At 49.7% G+C, this 14291-nt stretch overlaps 1 long non-coding RNA gene across 1 annotated transcript in view; it reads right to left on the bottom strand.

Moving 5' to 3' along the window:
* LOC119936526 overlaps positions 1-14291 on the bottom strand; it is a 66514-nt gene that overhangs the window by 11873 nt on the left and 40350 nt on the right. The window lies entirely within an intron of this gene.

Below are 14291 nucleotides of genomic sequence, written 5' to 3' on the forward strand. Positions count from 1 at the left end.
GTCTGGGAAGGCCTCCTGGAGGTCCTGCCTGGCTCTGAGCAAGAAGTGAATCAGGCAGAGTCCGATCCAGGTCCGGCCACTTCAGGAGACAATCTGGGGTTGGCGCCGACTCAGGCCCATCCTGTTAGGACTGGAGACTTTAGAGATCCCAGAGCAGAGTCCTGATCTCCAGAGGGGGCCAGAGATGACTTTAGCCGTTATCTCCCCAACCCTCCACCAACACTCACACACACAGCCTGGTCTGGAATCTACCTGCACCCCACCGCCCTTTACATCGCCCTGTGGCTTAGTAAATGACAATGGCCCATAAACCATTCTTTGCCAAGGACCACTGATGCAATGGTGGAGTCACCTGGGATGGGTGAATGCTAAAAGGCTCTGCCCAAGACACTCTTCCAGAAAGAAATGAGGACTGGGGCCCACTCCAGAAGTGGCTGGAGAACTAGGTACAAAGATGGAGAGTAGTGTCTGGACACTTGAGCCCACGACAGCTCCTTCGGGGTCAGGTCTGCCAGTGAGTTTTCAGGCCTCTGAGGTACAACCCCCCACCCCAGCAATGGGGAAACTAACCTGGCAGAAGGCAAATTTGAGGGCTGCATAATGACCAGGCCAACCTTGACTCCTGCAGCCTGAGCTCAGCCAAAGGCCTCCAGCTTTGATCTCTTTACACATCTCACCACACACCCAAGGGGACAGACCTGAGCTTCACCCATCCGTGCTAATGCTAACCTACTCACTGTACTTCCATCTGGTCTATCTCACCACCGACGTCTAGCCCGCGTCCTGCCCCTGGCTTGGAATGCTCTTCCTCTTCATATCTGACCGAGGATCGCTTTCACCACCTTCAAAGCTCTACTGAAGGCACATCTCCTCCAAGAGGCCTGTCCTAAGCTCTCATTTCCTCTCCCACTCCCTCCTGCATCACCCTTACACTTGGATTTGCATCCTTAATTCACCCCTTCCGCAGCCCCACGCCGCCTACGTACATATGCATAATTTATCGATTTATATTAATGTCTGTCACGCTCTCTAGACTATAAACTCACTGTGGGCAGGGAAGGTGCCTACCAACTCTGTTACACTGTGCTCTCTCCCAAGTGCTTAGAGCAGTGCTCTGCACACAGAAAGTGCTCACTGATGGTTGATTGAAGCACTAAAGGTGCTTATATTTCTAATAATAATAACAACGATGGCATTTATTAAGCACTTACTATGTGCCAAGCACTGTTCTAAACACCCGATAGCTCCACAATACTAATGATATTGATGATGATGATGACCCCACAGTCTTTAAGACTGTGAGCCCACTGTTGGGTAGGGACTGTCTCTATATGTTGCCAATTTGTACTTCCCAAGCGCTTAGTACAGTGCTCTGCACATAGTAAGTGCTCAATAAATACGATTGATGATGATAATGAAGCTGATGATGATTATCTAGGCCACCCTACAGCAGGTGCAGCAATATCGTACTCTTATCTGCTACCTCCCATGTTCCACAGAGTGAAATTGTGTGGGTTGTCAGGATTCTAGGTCCTTGATGATGACGATAACAGTAATAATAATCATAATAATTGTTAAGTGCTTACTATGTGCCAACCACAGTACTAAGTGCTGGGGTAGATACCAGGCAACGAGGTCAGACACAGTCTCTGTTCCCCATGGGGCTTACACAACCTAAGCAGGAGCAGGTATTTTAATCCCCATTTTACAGATGAGTTAGCTGAGGCAGAGAGAAGTTAGGTGACTTGCCTAAGGTCACACAGCAGACAAGTGGCAGACTCGGGATTAGAAACCAAGTCCTCTTACTCCCAGGCCCCGGTTCATTCTCGTTGTTGCTGATCCTGTTTGGCCATTTATTATGGCACAGCTCATAGGTGATGTTCACAGAGCAGTCAAGGATTCAGCATTGGGGCCCAGGCCTCTCTAAGTCTGCTGGCTCGGTCCCTGAACCTTCTTGATTTCATTTTCTACCCTCTGGCTCTCTGGGCATAACTGGATATCGCTCCGCTATCGGAGCAGCCTCGGACTTCTTGGGCTTCTTCAGGCTCGTTGTCAGTCCAGAGAACCCGGCTGTGTCTTCTGTGTTTCCTAACCGCCTTCCAGCAGCGGGCAGCCCGCTGAGTGGGGAGACCAGCACGGGCAGGGCCTCCCCTGTGCCTGTGGGATTCACCATTCCCCAAGCAGTCAAAGGTGGGCTGACTTCCCCAAAGGTTAAAGCTGAGGCTGTTTCGCTTCCCCACGCCTGCCCCGGCCTCTGACCAAGTTCCTGATTCTCACGGGGCGCTTCGTCCCCATGGGCTGGAACTACAGTCACCCTCATGGCCTGTGCAGAGGAGGATGGGTGGACGCTGTGTCACGCTGGGCTGGCTCGGAGAGGCTCTTCAGAGAGGAAGAGGCGAGCCCTACTGCTCTTGGGATCAGCTGTGTGTGTGGGTGTGTGTATGTCTGTGTAAGCCCTGCTCCACGGACAATGAGCAAGTGTTTCTGAAACACCATCCCCACCCCCACCAAAGAGGGACTAAGGATTCGGTACCAATTTTTGGTTCCACCTTGCTGCCTCTCCGTGCCTCTCCAGACCCTGAGGCTAGGCTGGTGACTGCCCAAAAGCCTTCCCCCGTGCCAGGTTTCTGAGGGCTGGGGACTAGGCCAGTTAGGGGTGAGGAACAGCCATGGGATCAGGGAGGAGCCAGGGAGCTAAAGCAAATGGGGTGCAGATCAGCCCGACTAGTCACAGGCCCTGAGTTCTAATTCTGCTCTACCACTTGCCTGCTGTGTGACCTTGGGCAAATAATAATAATAATGATAATAATGTTGTTGGTAATTGTTAAGTGCTTACTACGTGCCAAGCACTCTTCTAAGAGCTGGGGTAGACACAAGGTCATCAGGACTGTGAGCCACGTAGGGCTCACAGTCTTAATCCCCATTTCACAGACGAGGTAACTGAGGCCCAGAGAAGTTAAGTGACTTGCCCAAAGTCACACAGCTGACAAGTGGCGGAGCCGGGATTAGAACCCACGACCTCTGACTACCAAGCCCGGGCTCTTTCCACTAAGCCACGCTGCTTCCCTGTGCCTTCACTTAACTGCTCTGGGCCTCAGTTCCCTCAATAGGGACTCAATATCTGTTCTTCTTCCTACCTTGACCAGGAGCTCCATGTGACACAGGGACTATGTCTGACTTCTAGACTGCGAGCCCACTGTTGGGTAGGGACCGTCTCTATATGTTGCCAACTTGGACTTCCCAAGCGCTTAGTACAGTGCTCTGCACACAGTAAGCGCTCAATAAATACGATTGAATGAATGAATAAATGACTTGATTATCTTGTATCTACCTCAGTACTTAGTACAGGACTTAGAGAGACTCAGAGAGACCCAGCAAGACTCAGGCTCCAAGGGTGGCTGCCACTTCTGCCACCCCCTAGAATGCCAGCCCAAAGCCACTGCACTGTCCAACCCCCAAGGCTACACACTACACTCACATCACATTTGTTCATTCCTCCCTATCCACCCTCCCCTCTGCATCTACTATGGACCTGCCGTGTAACTCTTAAGCACTTGATACTCACCCTAGCCCAATGACACTACTACTACTAATAAAGTTGGTATTTGTTAAGCACTTACTATTTGCCAAGCACTGGTTCTAAGCACTGGGGTAGATACAAGGTAATCAGGTTGTCCCCTGTGGGGATCACAGTCTTCATCCCTATTTTAGAGATGAGGTAACTGAGGTACAGGGAAGTTAAGTGACTTGCCTAAGATCACACAGTTAAGTGGCGGAGCTGGGATTAGAACCCATGACCTCTGACTCCCAAGCCCGGGCTCTTTCCACTAAGCCACGCTGCTTGTTAAGCACTTACTATGGGCCAAGCACTGTTCTAAGAGCTGAGGGAAATACAAGGTAATCAGGTTGACTTAAATGGAGCTCACAATCTTAATCCCCATTCCACAGATGAGGTAACTGAGGCATAGAGAATTTAAGTGGCTTGCCCAAGGTCACATAGTGGACAAGTGGCAGAGCCAGGATTAGAACCTATGTCCTCTGACTCCCAAACCCATGTTCTTTCCTCTAAGCCATGCTGCTTCTCTGTAACTCATATACTGTTTGGTTTAGTACATATACTCTGTTACTCATGTAACTATTCTTATACTCTACTATTTCTCCTAGCCCTAATCTATTTTAACGTCTGTCTCCCTCTGTAGACTGTAAACCCCATGTTGGCAGACAGTGCTCTGCACACAGTAAGCATTCAATAAATGCCGCTGACTGACTGATTGATTCATTCATTCATTTACTCATAATTTGCTTTTGTGGTTGCCAGTTGTATCTAGGTTTTCCCTTTTTCACAGCCTTTGTCTGTATATGATCTGTCTCCCTCTCTTGACTATAAGTTCCTCGAAGGCAGGGACTACATCTTCTAATCCTGGTCCTGCCACTTACCCGCTGTGTGACTTCGGGCAATCACTTAATTCTTCTGTGCCTCAGTTCTCTTATCTGAAAAATCGGGATTTAATACCTGCTCTCCCTTCAACTTAGAATGTGAGCCCCATGTGAGAATGGATTATTTTGAATCTAACCCAACGCTTAGTACGGTGATTGGAACATAGTAAATGCTTAACGAATACCACAATTATGATGATGATGATGATGATGATTATCACATTTTTCTTGCACAGTCCCAAGCATCCAGTACAGCACACTGCACACAGCCATGCCCAATAGACTGATCTGCATAGAGGTGGAATCCAGTACAGTGCTTTTCACAGATGGTGCCCAAGACAGCATTCTGCATCTACTACGCACACAATAGAACACTTTACATATAGTAGACCCCCAGTACTAACGTCTGAAAATACTAGGTGCCCAGTAAATTGCCAGGCACCCAGTAGGCACCCAGTACAGCTCTCTTCACAGTCAGTGCTCAAGAAATAAAGTGCCCATCCCTGTTTTCCTACTCCTTACACTGAGGGGTAGGGATGAGTTAGGCAGGGCCAGATCCAGGAGAACCAGTGGACTGTATGGCTGGCTCTAGAAAGGAGTCAAGTTGCCCCAGTGCTTCCAGTTCAGGTGGTGTAGCAGGGGCTGCACAGTCCGGTGGTTCCAACCTTCATGCCCATTTTGCTTGCCATCCAAGACCCCTGCTCTTAGGCCTCTTGCCTAGGACATTAAAGCCCCTGAGCCAGCAAGACAGCAAACACCTACCTGATCGAGACAGACCAGGACAAAATCAGGCTGTGGACATACAGGAAATTAGGCAGTGGCCCCAGTCATGTCTAAAAGGTCTTCCCCTCCCTCGCCACTTGATAGCCAGCTCTCTTGCCTCCCAGTTCTCCTTTCCCTGGCCCTGTCCAGGGTCCTCGGTGCTCCTCTGCCCTCCCGGGAAAGCCCACAGCTAGGTCACAGACCTCGTAATTGATGGAAAGCTTTCCTCTTTTCCTCCGCTGTTCTCCTGCAATATTTTCGGGGTTCCCAAGGGACTTTATGTTGATGACAGAAATCTGCGGGGATCTGACTCCAGCAGGAGGAAGGGGTGAGGGCTGGGCCAGAGGCAATGTGGTGGGCTACAAAAAACCCGCAAGTCCTCTGGGCTTCCATCTTCAGGGAAATCTACCTCTCCAGTGTTGTAAAGGGCAGCAAGGTGAGGCCAGCAGTGCCCCAGCGGTGCCCAAATGGCTCATGCTCACCAGAGACCAGCCTGCCTCCTGACTACCTAGTTTCATCTTTTCTTCCCTGGGAATCAAAGGAGCATGACCCCAAATGTCTGGAGAAAAGCCGTGGATGTACCTGGCATGGCCCCGGCTTTGGGAACCATCCTGGGAAACTCAGTGGCAAGTGGGTCCTGGAGCCCTTAATCTCCCCAGGAGCTAGTTCCTGGAGTGTGGACGTGTGAAACTGCCATCCTTCTGCTCACTGTTACCTAACAGCCACCACTGGTCCCACCCGCCTCTTCCCCCTGCAAGTTCCAGTTTCACACCGGGCAGCACTTGGCCCTGAAGAGAAAGGAGGAAGTGTTAACCTGGGACATGATTTCCCAACTGTGTGGGAGTTTCTTTCTTCACAGGCATTTTGTAACGTCTCATGGTAAAGGAGGCCAGGCTGCGGCCCTGAACTTAGTTCCTCCGGTCTGGGGTGGAGGCCCCTTGGGTGATAGGTCTGGGATGGTAGATTTGGGTGTGCTGGGTTTGGGGTGCTAGGCCTTGTGGATGGTAGATTTGGGGATGATGGGCCTGGGATGGTAATAGGGCTGTGGGGTACTGGGCCTGGGATACTATCCCTGGGGTGGTAGACCTGGAGACTTGGGGGCTGGGGCGCTGGGTCATTTCAGTAAGGTCATCACCCCAAAAAGATCCATATTTTCCAGTCAGCATCCTCAGGGAGGGGCTGCTCTGGGCCTGGAGCGGGTTCTGTGGCTGACCCCACTGCGACGGGACTGGAAAACCCCATCGGGGTACACAGGTGCTAATCCTGGCACTGACTCTCCAGAGCTGGCTCCGACCCTGGGTTCTGAGTCAAGGTAGTCGAACGCTGGGGACAGACCCCCCTTCCTCCCCGAAGTGTGCTAGTTGACAGTGCTAGGCACACAGTAAGCGCTCGATAAATATGACTGACTGATTGATTGATTGATTGAGGGATGACTGACCCCTTGGGCTAAGGGCCCTTCTTCCTGGCACCGTCTTATGTGGTCTCAGCTGCCCTACTCTGCTTCCTTGTCTATAGGGAGAGCAGCTGAATGGGTAAACACTATCCTGCACGGTTGACAGCTGCTTGATGTGAACAGTACCCTCCTCCAGCTCTGCCTGACAACCTGGAGTGAAGTCCATCCCCCACAGCACAGGAGTTGGACCTGCAGTGAAGTCCATCCCCCACAGCACAGGAGTTGGCAGAAAAGGTGGTTTGTATTTTATTCTTATTATTAATAATAAGAATTGTAGCAAGCATTGGGAAAGATACAATACACTCTGATCAGATCCGATGCAGTCCCTCTCCTACACTGAGCTCGCATTCTAAAGGGAAGAGAGAATAGGTTTTGAATCCTAATTTTACAGAAGAGAAAACTAAGGCACAGAGAAAAGCTTGCCCAAGATCACACAGCAGGCAAGTGGCAGAGCCAGAATGAGAACCCAGGGGTTCTGACTCCCAATCCCGTGAATTTTCCGCTAGGCATTTTCCCCTCACGCTGCTTCTCGTGAGTGGGAATGAATGGGGAGAAAGGCGGTGGTCTTCAGTGTAAGCAAATGCAAGGAAATGAGTCTCGGAAAAAATAATCCAAACTTCAACTACAAAGGGTCAGGCGTGATTTAGAAAAGAAGTCTTGGATCATGATGGTATGGATTTTCAAACTGCTGCTCAGGACATGGTGGCAACCTAAAAGCCAACAAAATACTTGGCCCCATTAGGAACAAACAGCATCACATAATATTGCTAAGACAGAAACCAGGAGGTGCCCACAGGTGGAATGTCATGAGCTGTTCTAGTTTTCATCTGTTTTAGGAAGGACATAAAACAGCTGGATAAAGTGCAGAGAAGGGCAACAAAGATGATCAGGGAAGGTCTCTAGACCAGGTTCCAATTTAGGGTGCAGGTGACCCAGAACTGCTGAAGTGATGAGGGTGGGACAGTCAATTAGGGAAGGCCTCGGGAAGGAGATGACATTTTGGAAGGGCTTGGAAGATGGGGAGAGCAGTGGTCTGCCAGATGTGAGGGGGGAGGGAGGAAGAGAAATGAGAAAGATAGTGTGATGAGGAAATTGGTATGTGTAGCATATTGCTAAGACAACCTCTCTCCAATAATCTGAAGCTCTGCCCCCAGGGAGGCCCCCACCCCCTTCTCCACTCCCTGTCAAGCTGCAGCTTAGGTCTCACTCTGCCCCGCAGCTGCTGAGCGCAACCCCCGAGCAGAGGCAAGACGGTTGCCACGCACTCCCTGCAGAGCAGCATCGGTAGTGAGACAGCAATCATGGGACCAACTAGGGATTCCAACCTCGTGGTCCTCCGGGGAAGGGGAAGAGAGCCTGGTCTCCATCACCCTCTGAGACGCTGGACTGAAATGAGAAGAAAAAATAAGAACTTGGTCCTCAAGAGCATTTTAGATTTAGGCCTTGAGGGGCAGGGGTGGAACGGTGTTCCAAATCAAAACAGACGAGGGCCCTGGAGAAAGCTCTCAACACCTGTGCAGAACTCACTTTTGACAAATTCAGGGAATCAGGCCATGCTAAAGCAAGCCACAATTCTGGGCCAGGTGGCAGAAATTGCTAAGGTTTGGGTTCGGCTGTCCCAAGTGGGAGCAGAGCTGCGCCCAAAGTGCTTGATTCCACTGATTTTTGTGTTTGAAAAGTAGAATTTTCTGGAAGGGTCTTTTCTAAGCGTGTCCCATGACATCTGGCCGGTTGCCATTTGTGGGGGAAAGGATGGGGGTGGGAAAGCAGGGGGAGGTGTATTTTGGTACCCAGAGGCTGAAAATGTCCTGCTCCTAAAGAAGGAACCTAGAGCTGGTTCTTTTCACCGACACAATGGCTGCCCCATCCCTGATTGCAAAGGCATCGGATTTTACCATCCATTGTAGTCCCACGCTGACTGCCCAGAGCAGCCCATGTTGTCCAGAAAAACCCTGAAAGAACTTCTGGGAAAGGGACAGTTTGCCCATCGCATTCCCCCAAGCCCAACCCGCTTGTGCCATGGTGGGGGGGAAAATTGACCATGAATTGTTGAGTTTCCATTCTCTCTTGCTATTTTATTAGCACACAAATCTGCCTTCGTCGAGGTGGATAAAAACTGCCCTGACTGATTTGGAATTGCAGCGATGGCCAATTCTTTGCTAGAAGAAGCATTAACCATGACCGAAAATGTGAATAGCTGGGGTCTGAGCCGTTTGCATGCTTTCTGTTGCTAGGGGAAGCCTCGCTCGGTCTCGGAGGGAGGCAGGACAGGCTCTCACATGTGTTGACTGCCGAAAAGGGAGGGAGTGGAAAACGAGGGCCCGCACAACATGGGGGAGATGCCAGTCCCCATCCTGCTGACCCAGAAATGCCAGTCAGCGGCACGGAATTCTCTCCGAAGTTCCAACTGCTCTAAAATCCCCTGGCTCCTGCCTATCCTCAAGCAGATCTGGGACACACAGAGCACAGGGAACAAAAGTGAGAAGCAGCGTGGTCTAGTAGAAAGAACACGGGTTTGGGAGTCAGAGGACCTGGATTCTAACTCTGCCACTTGCCTTCTGGGTGACCTGGGGTAAGTCACTTAACTTCTCTGTGCCTCAGTTACCTCATCTGTAAAATGGGGATTAAAGCTGGGAACTCCACGTGGAACGTGGACTTTGTCCAACCTGATTAGCTTATATCTACTCTGGCTCTTAGCACAGATACTTTAAAAGTATAATTTTTAAGAAAAAGACGAAGAAGAGGCAAAGGGTCAAGTTGGTGGAAAGGAACTTGGTTTGAGAAAGTTCCTTGGACCTGAAATACCCCGCTGCGACTTTAAAGGCACAATCCAAGCTTGCTTAGGTGCCACTGTTTTCATCCCGCAGGTGCCCATCCAATGCCCCGTGCCCACTCGCGATCTGTGTTAGCGCTGCTTCCTTAGAGTGACCCAGAATCTAATGCATTCCCTTATCTCCAGGGCTGGTTATAGTTTTCCCTCCACAGGAAGGTGATTTACACTTAGAAAACTCCTGGGCTGCTCAAGATTGATTTGAGATCATTGTTTTTCCTTCTGTTTTTTTCATAATGAGATATTAAAAAAATCATTTGGCCCCTGACTAGCATCAATTGAATTCCGAGGCCAAATGATGTTTATTAATATTGCATTATGAAAAAAAATCCAAGGAGAGCTAGCTGATTGTTTAGAAATAATTGATTAATTGTGGTATTTGTTAAGCACTTGCTATGTTCCAAGTACTGTACTAAGTGCTGGGGTGGATACAGATAAACCAGGTTGGCACAGTCCCTGTCCCACAGAGGGCTCACAGTCTTAATCCCCATTTCACATATGAGGTAACTGAGGTACAGAGAAGTGAAGCGACTTGCCCAGGGTCACACAGCAGACAAGTGGAGGAGTCAGGATTAGAACCCAGGTCCTTCTGATTCCCAGGCCCGTGAGAAGGACCATTTCTAAAAGGACTAGAAGGAAAAATGATGCTCACCCTCCTCTGCAAACCGAAGCAGTGAAGGACGCTACCATCCTCCAAAACTGAAACCAAGTTCAGGGTGGGGTGGGGTGATGCGCATGTAGAAGTGTTACCCCTCATCATGTGGGGTCCCTGAGGGCAAGAAGTGGAAAAGAGCATGGGATGTGAAACCTGATCCATGAGTCCTGGGATGAAAGAGACGATTTCCTGGTAAACAGAATGAGAGGACGGTTGCGGAGCAGGAGAGGCTGACTTGTGTGTCAATTATCATGCTACTTTCGTGCCCCAAGTCTTCTGCATGTTGGTGTCTGCTTGCCAAAGCACTAATAAAAGGAACGTGAGAAACCGCGTCAACCTTTGAAGTTCTGCTGCAATTGCAGGGATGTTCTGAAAATCGTTTCCCAGTTGCAGCACTGAAAGGCATGGAGCGTTTTAAGTGGCTGGCCCTCCGTGAAGGCTCCCATACAGAATAGAATCCAAGGTGATTGTCAGTTTCTTAATAATAATAATCGTAAATTGCCCTTAGATGGGTTTTCCAAACTAGGTATCCATGAATGGGCCATTGGCTTTGATCCACCCAGCAAGCTGTGAATATTTTCCATCACAGGGTTTTATGAGGGGAAGTGCTTCCCTAGCAACCTGCATCAGTGAGAGTCAGAGGACAAGGGTTCTAATCCTAGCTCCACCACTTGCCTTCTGGGCGACCTCAGGCAAGTCTCTTAACTGCTCCATGCCTGAATTTCCTGTGGGTGGAAATCAGAGAAAAGCAAACTACAAATAAACTCCCTGGGCCAGAGCAATAGAAGTCTTAGAGAAACTGCAGGGAAATTGGGGGAACTGACGGGAGATATTTCAGACCCAGGATCCTTCATTCAGGGATGATGGCAATAGTTGACTAAGGTGACAGACAGTGAGGTTTCCCTGGGGGCCCACATTTTCTTTTAATGGTATTTGTTAACTGCTTACTTTGTGCCAGACACTGCACTAAACGCTAGAGTAGATAAGAGCTAATGACATTGAACACAGTCAATGGCCCACATTGGGCTCACAGTCACAGTCACAGTCATTTTAACAGATGAGGTGACCGAGGTAGCTGAGGCACAGAGAAGTTAAGTGGCTTTCCCAAGGGTGCACAGCAGGCAAGTGGTGGAGCTAGGATTAGAACCCAGGTCTTTCTGCTCGATCCCTTAGGCCATGCTGCTTCTCATACATGCAGACTCATTAGTTCTGACCAGCTACACTTACAGAGAAGAGATGGGCAATCCTCGGAGCTAGAGATGTTCGATCACTCAATCAATCAATGGTATTTACTGAGCACTTACTGTCCGCAGAGCGCTTCATGAAGGGCTTGGGAGAAAGCCGTAGATTTAGTAGATTCAAACAGCCCAGCTCTGAAGACAGACACCAAAATCAACTTCAGGAAGGAGAAGCAACTGAATTTAAAGATAGGAATGTAAATGCTGTGGGGGTTGGGGGGTGGGGTGAGTATCTACGTGCTCCAGTACATGGGTGACACAGTAGGGAGGGAAATAGGGTGGGGAGATGAGAGATTAGTCAGGGAAGGCTTCCTGGAGGAAAGGTGACTTTAGAAAGGTTTTGAAGATGCCAAATGTGTTGGGGGAGTGAGTTCCAGGACACTACAGTTTTAATAAGCTCTTGAGAGTCGGCTGAACCCATGAAATATTTAGGGTTCACAGTACTCATCAATACATCAGTTTGGACATGTATTGTGTAAAAAACTCTTCCACCCAAATTCCCCTTCCCTATAATCAATCAATTAATCAATCAATGGTATTCACTGAGCACCAACCATGTACTGAACATTGTACTAGGTGCTTGGGAAAAGTTCAACCAGAGCAAAAAGATACAGTCTGCCCTGGAAGAGCTTCCAATCTAACGGGGAAGACTTGCAGACATAAATTATCTACAAATAATGGGAGCAGGAAGAAGAACAAGGGTATAATATGTTCAAGCATGCATGTATTAGAATGAACTAGAAATATGATCAAAAGTACCACTGAATAGACATATGTTGCCAATTTGTACTTCCCAAGCGCTTAGTACAGTGCTCTGCACACAGTAAGCACTCAATAAATACGATTGATGATATGTACTGAAAATGGGTATAGATACACGTGTGCTAAGGGTGGCTGTAAGGTTGATGTGAAACAGCTTCAGGAGTTAATTGGGGGGAAGGCTTTTTGGAGGAGGTGGGATTTTAGGAGAATTTTGAAAATGGGGAGCTCTGTGGTCAGGGTCATTTGAACAGGTAGGAACAGTGTGAGCAAGAAGTCAACAACAGGGCCCTGTCAGAAACTGATCGATGTAGGAGCAGCTGATGAAGACAGCCGATACACAAGATCAAGACAGGACCCGGAAACCAGTGGTAAGGAGATTCTGCTTGAGGAGAGGGAGATGGGACACCACTGGAGTTCTTGAGGGGTGGACCACTGAACCACTGTAGCTGAACCACTGTAGGAAGATGATCCGGACAGCAGTGGGTACCTAAGACCGAAGAGACGGGGAGACCAGGGAGGAGGCTGACACTTCGGTAGTCATACTGAGATGACAGGGCTTGAATGAGGGTGGTGGCTGCTTGGGTGGAGAGGGAAGGGTGGCTCTGGGAAATATTGTGATGGAAGACCAGAAGGATTTGGCAGTTGATCGCCTGTGGGTGTTGAAAGGCCAAGATTTGTTGAGTTCAATTTGAGCATGTGGGTGGAAAGGAGGGTGGGGATTTTAGTGAGGATGAGGATCGGAAAGGGCAGGCTTCAAAATGTTAAGAGACTGGAAAACCACCGTTTGGGGTCTTTTCAGCCCTGCTCGGAAACTTTCAAAACCCTATGTGGATGATCACCCTCTGGCCTCTGGGGAATTGGGTACCCGAGGTCCAGGATGGTCACAAATGTTTCTGGGACAGAGAAGATGAGATAAGAGAGTGGGGAGGAGGAGTGGGCTAAGGAGGGAAGATGGAGAACTTCAATTTCAGAAATGATGGTGGGATCTCAAATGGAGATGTCCCAGTAGCAAGAGGAAGTGCTAAATTGAATAGCTGGAGAGAGGCTGGGGCTAAATACCATTTGGGAGTCATCGCGTGGAGGTGGGAGCTGAAGCCACTCTGCAGACATGCTAAAACACTCACTGCCACCATTCCCCTGGGCTGGGACTGCAGGACTCAGTGTGGGGTTGGAGAAGCTCAGTGGATGACCAATTTGGTACCTGATGTGATCGGCCAAAGACATGTGGAACCCCCTGTAGACCTCCCTACTGACTTGTTTGCTGTCTGCCTAGCCCGGAGTGGTTTTTGTTTTCACTTGGCTGACTTGTAGTGCTCTGAGCAAGGCCTGTGGACCAGAAAGGAAATGATAAAGTCAGGCAGGTCCCAGGCCCAAATCTGGGGCTACTGGCCCAGCCCAAAGACTGGCCACCTGCCCTGCTCTCTCTGGCTGACACTGATGGTTTGGGGTGGAGGGGTGCCCTAGGCAGCTCACGCCAAATGTCCTGGGCTCTGGCTCCATTTCCTTGGCTGAGAAACAGAGATAATAACGCTTCCTGGCCCCAGGGAGAGTTGGCAAGATGAAATCCCATCTGTATAGGGCTGGGGAGCCACTGGGTAAAGAAAAGGAGTGCTGAGCGCAGGCGCACAGTGGGATGGCTGCATGATTATACGCTAGCAAGGAGCAGGAAGGAGAAGGAAAACCCCTCCCCCTTAGGATAACCCCCAGGAACATCAAAGGCCGTGCTGGGGTGGAGGAACCAGTCCGCTCACAGGCAGAGAGCAGAGCGAGCCACCTGCCCACCTGATAACTGGAACAAGGCCCCAGCTGTCCCAGACGGAGTTTGCTCCTTCACCACAGATAATAATAATAATAATCCTCATTTTCCAGATGAGGTAACTGAGGCACAGAGAAGTGAAGTGACTTGCCCAAAGTCACACAGCTGACAAGCGGTGGAGCTGGGATTTGAACCCATGACCTCTGACTCCCAAGCATGGCGTCTGTTGCCTTTCTGGGCCCAGCTGTTTGATCAGGCCCATTGTGATCTCTTGGATCCCAAGGATCTCTCCTGAGTCGGCCCAGACTGACCTAATTGGGCTTCCCCAGCCTGATCACTGTGGCCACCCTGTCACCACCATTTCCTGGGCAACAGGGTATGAAGCACGTCAAGTCCCT

Source organism: Tachyglossus aculeatus, chromosome 14 (genome assembly GCF_015852505.1).
Source record: "Tachyglossus aculeatus isolate mTacAcu1 chromosome 14, mTacAcu1.pri, whole genome shotgun sequence".
NCBI classification, from domain to species: Eukaryota; Metazoa; Chordata; class Mammalia; order Monotremata; family Tachyglossidae; genus Tachyglossus; species Tachyglossus aculeatus.